The sequence below is a fragment of the Wasmannia auropunctata genome, unplaced genomic scaffold (assembly GCF_000956235.1).
Source record: "Wasmannia auropunctata unplaced genomic scaffold, wasmannia.A_1.0 LD336111.1, whole genome shotgun sequence".
NCBI classification, from domain to species: domain Eukaryota; kingdom Metazoa; phylum Arthropoda; class Insecta; order Hymenoptera; family Formicidae; genus Wasmannia; species Wasmannia auropunctata.
Window position 1 is genome coordinate 676,222 of NW_012026779.1, and position 9,023 is coordinate 685,244.

The 9,023-nt window shown below is 37.4% G+C and overlaps 1 protein-coding gene and 1 long non-coding RNA gene across 4 annotated transcripts in view; one reads left to right on the forward strand and one right to left on the reverse strand.

The window, feature by feature from the left end:
• LOC105448816 overlaps nucleotides 1-9,023 on the forward strand; it is a 166,691-nt gene that overhangs the window by 142,629 nt on the left and 15,039 nt on the right. The window lies entirely within an intron of this gene.
• On the reverse strand, nucleotides 4,295-5,629 carry LOC105448835. The gene is made up of 2 exons (XR_974282.1): nucleotides 5,414-5,629; nucleotides 4,295-5,021 (listed from the first exon to the last, which is right to left on the reverse strand). It is a non-coding gene; the product is annotated as an uncharacterized LOC105448835 (long non-coding RNA).

Sequence of the window (9,023 nt, forward strand, 5' to 3'; positions counted from 1 at the left end):
GTGTGTGTGTGTGTGTGTGTGTGTGTGTGTGTGTGTGTGTGTGTGTGTGTGGGTGTGTGTGTGTGTGTGTGTGTTCATGTTTGAGTTGATGATAAAATCTCGATATATCTGCGTCATATAATCTTTTTATAATATATGTATATTACATTCATGATTCATTCAGGTTGGAGTTCACAAAATAAATTAGAGCAACATCTGTTCTGTGACAGCAAAAAATGATTGTGTAATTACCATAATGTACAGTCATTTTCGATGCCAAGTTATATATATTTGTTTGATGAAACTATAAATATAATTATTGTTGCTATAACGTTATGATAATAATAACTATAAAAAGGAGCTTCTAATTACAATTTTTTTAATTATAATTATAATTATTATAATAATTATGTTACCATGCAATTACAGCCACAGGTATAAAACACTTTTATCTCGGTGGAATATTTTCTCTCTGCACTGCTCTTTCGAAAACATAAATTCTATTATAGAATTTTTGGAAAATTAAATTATTAAATTAGCTGAGTGAATATAAAAAGAAGATCGCTGTCTGCTTTAATCTGAAATCGCCGCGCGAGTATCGATCGCCGAGAGCGCTGCTGCAATTTCCAATGTGGACGTTTCGTATCAGTTTCACGAGGTTATTGAATTAAAGAAGCAACTGCCCGACCCCTCTGTTATTGCAGTTCCCCGGTACGCGACTTATACGGGAAGAAACGAACTCGTCATACTGGATGCTCCATCTATGAGCGGAGAGCTCGAACGAAATTGTACAGACATGTGTACAATTTTATCGTTAATTAAATGAAATGCTACCATATGTTTAATTATAGTCCACGATAAAAGATAGGAAAAAAATGGTGATGCAAATAACGGACACATTTTGTTTCATTACGTTCGGCGACGTGTATCTCTCGTATCGTAGCATTGCATAATATCCCGATAAATATTAATTTAATTAATTTCGAAAGCACGAGCCCCCGGCTTTCATTCCGAAAGCTTATTAGCAAATGTCTACGTGATTTTAATAATTTGATGGCATGCCATAAACTGGCCTTTGTGGCGCGACATTACATACGTGAATTAATCGATAGAGCTCCGGTTTAAGGGCTATACGGACGAAGGGCCGGAATCAATTATGTTTAATCGTTCCGGCTAGTTTCCTGCTAGTTTAATGAAATACACATCTCTCCGTTTACTTTCGTTAATCTTTTACGTTACACGACATAGAGATGAGTATTAATATGTGCTGCATATTAAAACGCATGTGTCAGGAAAGGAACGGCTTTCCTCTTGCGCGTCACCCTCCTTGGCATCATACCGCATCGTTAACAAGACGTGTGTTTGCCGTTTAACGTTTATCAGATCACCAACGGGAGTGATATTACAACGTACGTTGTCTGCACTGTAATATAGGAAATGGCAATCGGTATAAATTTAAATTAAAATAAGAAGTACGGCCAAATATTTTTGTGTGCGTCCGCATATATTTGCATACTACACGGCAATACTTGAAGCTATATATAATATGCAACGGACGAAAAAGGCGAAAGGGCAAATGGTGCGAAGGAGAGAGAAACGGAAGGGAGACGAAGAGGGCGATGAGAGAGAGAGAGAGAGGGGGGAGGGGAAGAGAGAGGAGAAAGAGGAGAGGAGGGGAGCCACGAGGCTGCATCGATCCAGAAGCACCGTGTGTAAACCATCGAGCATAATCAAATTCCTTTTAGCCCGAGCTCGTGTATACGATATACCAAGGTAGTTCTGTTTTTATTCAGAACAGTCGAATCGTGCAAAAACCCGTTTATCGCTCTCGAATTAAGGTTCGACTCTTGTTATACGACGAGAGATCTCCTTTACCCACATGCTTCAATTGCCCCGTTTAATAGTAATTTTACAATTTTTTTTGAAATATGTTCCACGCGAAAAATTGCAAAACAGTAGCGACGTGTTAATGTAGGACGGTGGTCGATCGTTAATCCACGATTTTTACATTGTTTCACGAATTACTTTCCCGAGTTATCTGTCGAGCGGAGATATCCGATTTCAGATTCAAACAGATTTCTGACAAAAATATTTTAGAAAAATATAACAATTGATGACGAAGATGCTTTTTTTTTTATCATTTTATCCATGATTTTTATTATTATTTCACGATTAATTATCTGTCGAGCAAAAATATCCGACTTCAAATTCATTTACATCAGATTTTTGACAAAAATATTCTAGAGAAATATAAAAATTGATGATGAAGAAAATGCTCTTCTTTATTCTTATTCAATACAGACACCAGCTAGTACCGCATAAAATAATCAATTAAATAATCGTTAAACTAATATGATTATTCATGAGAGAAATTATTTAATTATAATCGAATAATTAATGTTTATAAAAATATTTTACAAAAATATATTTCTGAATATCTCGAATAAAATTATTTATCATTGTTTCATAATTTGAGACAATATCCCATTAATGAATTGATAAATGTTCATTTTGACGTCAGCGACTATCTCGCGGATCGATCGAAGTACGGATCGGAACTTTTGGGTCACCCTATATTTCCTGAAAGCATACCATTGGCCCATCTACTACTGCGTGCTCCAGGGTTTAATCTAACAGTGATTTATGCTTCCCAGCGGCTCTCAATAACGCTGATTCACATTACTTGCCATTGATTCTGATTAATTCTATCGATCCTGTCAACGCGTTTATTTTTTCAATTTTGCGACAAACAGTATTTCGCTCACCCGACAACGGTTTATTATTATCACTAATTGTGTTTGCTCGTCTCTGCGCGGTGCATTGAAATCATGCTGGTATTGTGTTGCGATCGTGTTACAAAGTGCTCGGTTTACATTTTGCCTCGTATTGTTAGCTTTTAAAAGAACAAACGCGCGATGGGGATAAATACATACATACTTTCGACATTACACGACTCATGCACGTTGTCGAAAAATATATTGCGCCGAGCGCGTTATTTGTCTCCCGCTTCCATTTTGATTCGACGTTTAATAATTCCACCTATCAAAATTCAAAATACAATAGTAAAAATAGTCAAAATCTTTTGAAATTCCATTATTCGTATTGTTTCTAATTCGCTAGATTTTATCAATTTAATTTTAATCGTAAACACTTTGCGTGCTATTGCATTGCGTACCTATATTTTCTGACACGTGACCTCGCACGTGACACGACGATGAGTGTCATCAAAATGAATGTTTTCGCATTTTACCTAGAAAACAATTTTTTTAGGGTACATATATCACTTTATGATTTTTTACAATGCGTTTATATGAAAGTAATTGACCACCACTGCGTCGAGACGCTACATATCCCGTTCTACGTATGAATGTGTTATGTACGCTCGGCGAATATGTCAACTGCAGTATCACGGATTTATCCTGGACTTCTGACTCTTCATCCGCTTTTTTTCCCTTTTTTCCGTTATTTTTCAATTAGTCATTTGTACAGTGAATTTTACACGGTTCGTAACGGAGATGCCGAGGGCGGTAATTCAAGCGGTAAAATGGACAAAGACGTTATCTAATCAATAGCGGCTTTCGCGGAAATATATTCATTATCGGCGGTCAAGCGGGTTGACGTGAATTTTAATCGGTGGTTATTATTTTCTAATTATGCATTGCGTTTACATGACTAACTTCAGATAACTCGGAAAGCGATAAGAGTTACAACGCCGCGGTTACGACTTTTTGTACGTACATATACGAAAATATCTTTTATCGTCACGCTGAAATTTAAACTTAAAATTTTCTTCAGTATACACGCCTATCTCTTTCTCCCTTTTCACTCGAAACACGTTTCTCTCGTGGAATCTATTTTCATTTAAGTTACAAAAGCCCATTTAAGAAGTTTGGTGAGAGGCGCGAGATAAAGAAGTGCTGGATACGAGATGATATTACGCAGATAGAAACTTTCGCGGCTATGCTAATAATATGGTGGACATACTTCACCTTTATTTATACCTGATATAACATACATTTGTAAAATTATATCCAGCAGCTGCGTGCATGTAATGCAAAAGGTCATCTATAAACTGGAAGATCGCATTTTTCAATAAAGGATTTATTGCTATACGGGTTATTAAAGAGAAAAAAAGATAAATATTAATTTACGTGTATGAAAAGCTAACTATAATAATAATACTAAAATTTATAATATAATAATAATATAATAATAATAATAATAATAATAATAATAATAATAATAGAGAATAATATAACAATAATAATACTAATATCACAAATAAATAGAGAAAAGCACCATATATGGCCGAGGCTAAATGTTGATAATATTTTTAATTTTTATTTTTAAATTTCAGCTACAGTAAATTAACTGCGTATCGATTACTTTCGGACTTTTTAAGATCGCAATCATAATTTTACGCTGAAATATTACATATTAAATTGATTTTTCACCTGTAAAGAATTTATTGCGAAAAATATTACCTCAGCCAGGATTCGAATCTGAAATCTACCGATCTTATCCGGGGCGGATGTCTTATCTATTCACTGAGGCTGTGGTAATATTTATCGCAATATTAATAAAGAGGAACGCATAGTTCAGGCGAGCGTGTGTAAATAACAACAACAATTTCAATAAGGCCGCATAATGTATACCACAAACAAACAGACAAATACTAATGTTAATACAGCAAACATAATAATATGTATAGCTGTACATAGTAATATATTACAATAATAACGGTCTTTCTCAATTTCCATAGACCGATTATAAGTCTTGTAATTGCTTGTAATGCACAAATTTTCTTCTATATAAATCTCTTGGTTTCTCTTAAATTTTTTAACTTCCTTTGAAAGCCCAACGAAGCAGTTTGCCTTCCCTCTGCTCGCCTCTCTGCTCCGCTCTTCTCATATTGATAATTAGCCCCACCCAAGCCTTGGCCTCGCAACTTCATCCCCGCTCTTCGCCGCATTTAGTGTATGAAATATTGTCGTTTATGATATCTCATTTACTCTGTGTTCGTGACATCATCGTCAGCGTTACTAAATCACAATGACGTAATTGGATATTTGGAGAAACTCATTGCTTGATTAATCTTTTTATTTTTATTAATCATTCAATTTTTCTCGAGGGGTCAACCACTACTAAAAAAAAGGTACAAGTGATTGCTAATTATGGCAATACAACACACTTTATTACTAGCTGTATTGCTATCGTATTGCTTTCGTATTGTCAGTAATATTGCCATCTATTGTCTCATGTACCGTCACCTATTACACAATATTGCCAAGTATTACTATGTATTTACAGCGTATTGCTAGTGTTGTATTGCCGCAATACTAACAATATATTCCCAAAGAAAGAAATGTACACTGATTCCCATAGTAGTGGTAGACTCCCCGATTTTTCTGCTCTTATTATATGTTACATTTACCTAACTTTTAAGCCAAATTCACACAACAAAAGATTTAAAAGTTTACGAAGTACACAATTACCAATAAATTACCAATTTTCTTCTTAATGATTATACTGAAATCCTCGAAAGTTAATCTTTCTATTTGCCATCCTTGAAAGTTTTTCTTTCATCGCGAAGAAAAAAAAAAGTCTGATTTTTCCGTGCGTTAGTTGCATACCGAAAGCCCGTGAATTGATAGGTTATCGGTGTGTTTAGGACGCATACGAATCGCCGTAGCAACGTCGGAATACATTATCACTCTGATTCGACACGCGGCGCGGCGGCGCGGTGCGGCGCGGGGCCATCGACTCGACGTCGCGGCGTATTTCGTGTGCGTGCATCGCCGCCGGGTTCAACTACAGCCGGCGCGTCGTCGCATTCGGCCGCACGGCTGCAACCGCGGCGCGTCAGAACAATCGTGACGATGCTACGCGCAGCGTCTCTACACGCCGTTTCTCGCGCGAAACGCGGAAGTCCAAAGCCTCAGAGGGATAGGTGCTGGATAAAAGCGAAATCTCTCGCACGGGCCTCGCGTTACATCGAAATTCATTACCGTTGTCATAGTAACCCTTCAGACGCGGAGAGGCAAGAGATTTTATGAAAGAGTTACATTCTACAAGAACACTTATTGAAATTCCTCTTTTTTTTTATACAATATAGGTATATACTGGGTATATACATACACATACGGAACGTTGCGAGGAAGTTTCGCACGATGAGTCCAACTTCTCGCGAAGTACTCTAACTTCAAAACCGATACATTTGTTTCGCATGCCGTTGACAATGCTGTTTTCCGTTAAATCCGCGACTTTGCAAAGTTCAAAATTGAATTACACCGTGCTTGCGGCGAAAACTCACCGGTCGCCGCCGCGCCGGTGCCGCGAGCGCGAACAAAAACAATCGCTCAGCGAAATCGTGCTCGGCAAGTCGAATAACCGTCTCGTAAAATTCGGAATCCTCGACGGACGCTCCTGGGAAATCGCCGATAATAAATCCGCTAAAAGTCGCGAAAATTTGCTTCCAAATGTCAATCAGAATAAACTTCTTTTTGAAATATAAAATTTTCTATACGAAAGTTATTTTGGAGCGAGAAAAAAATAAAAGAAAATGCATATTAATTTTTGAAAAATTTCGAGAAAAGCTGACGAAAATTTAAGACGATTTATGTAAGTTGAAATAAAATATATGAAATGACTCTGAGTAAATAACGACAAAGAATTCTAACAATCTTTTCATGGAGGTTTATTTCATGTCGAGACGCGACATGATCTGCGATATATTTCATGTTCAATCATAGTTTTTCGACGGTCCTCGCGTGTGCGCAAGGTTTATTTTCAGCATTGAATATATTTGTCCGGACGAGGAGAGAGAAGAGAAGAGAGAGAGAGAGAGAGAGAGAGAGAGAGAGAGAGAAAGAAAGAGGGGGGGAGGACAGGACGAATTGGCACGCGCGGACGCGTATTAGGACTACGCAGCGATGGGATCAAGCAAGTGATTCAAACGGTACCGATACTTTTTTCTATCGAGGCATCTCGATACGGAAGGTTAACCGCGGCCCCCGAGGTCACGACCTTCTCTTCCGTAGAATTAACCCCTTGTATTCAGAATTGCCGCGTAGAGTGGAGCTAACTGCGAGTTATTTTGACATCAGCAAGATACACACATTGTGCCTCATCAGTAATTTCGCGATTATGGGGATTCGCGTGCTTAAACGATTGTAAAATTATTTCGCGAAACATTTGCAGGATAATGTTTAAATAATAATAACATAAATATGTGATCAATATGAATACGCTAAAATATTTTTAAGGTAATTGAATTTCATATACGTTAAAAATATGTTTTATATTAAAATATAAAAAATATATATATAAAGAGCATATAAAATGAAGGAAATATAAAATGTATGAAATTTTATATTTTATATTTTCTGTGCTTTTTATAAAAGAAATAGACAATAATAAATAGAAAAAGAAATAAGTATATTTTATAGAATTATTTTGCTAGAATTATTATGACTAACAAGTTAGAGTATCAAGTCCGTAAATTAATATCATTATAGTAGAAAAGGACTTTCCGGAGCATCTATTTCTCAAGTGAGAATTATGCTTTGCAACTTTTACTCGACGCGCAACGTCGCGCAAGGAAAATTAACGTGAAGTAACGAAACGTGATGCGAGCGTAATTCAATTATTAGATCGGACAGCGATTATTCTAATGTCCGTCGATGGCTTTCGACGACGAGAGAGCCGCTTGTGAATCGATTGAAAATTACAGCTCGGGAATTGGATCGGGCCCATCGCTAGCGCCGGCCGCGCAAGCCGAGAGAGAGGGAGGGGCGAGGGGGGGAGAAAGAGAGAGAGAGAGAGAGAGGAGAAACACACGTCGGAGAGAAGCAGGGCGCATAAGTGGGGACGACGGAATGAGGCGGGTGGTAGGATAGGGGGATGGAAGATATGCGGGGGTTGAGGAGCAATGGTGAGAGAAGGGCGAGATGAGACAAAGACGGAGAGTGAGAAAGGGGTTGAGGGGAAGAGAATGAAAGGGAGGCCAGCGAAGGAAGAGAGAGAGAGAGAGAGAGAGAGAGAGAGAGAGAGAGAGAGAGAGAAGACAGAAGCCGACCGGTAGAAAGGTTATAGTAGAAGGGAAACTACTATTGGAAGAACTCTCGGACGAGGGTGGGAAGAAGAGCGAAGAGGAGTGACGGGAGCGGACGGGACGGGACGGGGTGGGGGAAGAGGGGAGAATATGGTACGAATACACACAGAGAGCTAAAAGATGAAAGTATAACCGGAGCAACACACAGTGGCTCCTAAGTCAAATAGAACATTATGTCACGTATAAATAAAGTCGTTTCCGAACTTCGGCCCGATAGATATTGCAACGTCAATAAATTATCTTCCGCCATATGAAATCGCCCCGGGGCGTGTGTACATGAGGTAAATCACGCTTCGCTTGGCGCGTTGCACAATTATCAAAAGAGTGTGTCTTTCTTACGGCGCGCGGGATTTTCACTCATGCGGAAAATTTATCGGATTATAAAGAGAGTCAGAGCAACCGTAGAAGCTACTCTTCGGAAACGCGAGAAAAATTATTTTTGCGTTCCCGCGGTCAAAGCTATATAAAAGCTTTTGACGTAAACTTGTACGTATATAATAATTGTTACCGTTTCTTGCTGATAGCAAAAAGAGATTGAGAAAACCAAACACGTAATTATTTAGATAATTATTGCTCGTATTAAAAATAGATAATGGGTACACAATTTATATATATATATATATATATATATGTATATATATATATATATAAATTTGTTTATGTATATATTATGTATATATATTATCGAGAGAGAGAGAGAGAGAGAGAGAGAAATCTCCCTTTTTAAAAAATGATTACTCTGTTTGAAGCGTTCGTAATTAGATGATTATTTAAAATATCCGGAAAATTGTCAACTTATTCAAATTTAACTGAATTTAGCTACAAATATTTTTCAATGCTACAAATATTTTTCAATATTTGCACAGATAAATAGTTAGACTTTAATGTTGCATTATAAGCTAAGATCGGAAGAGCACACGTCTGAACTCCA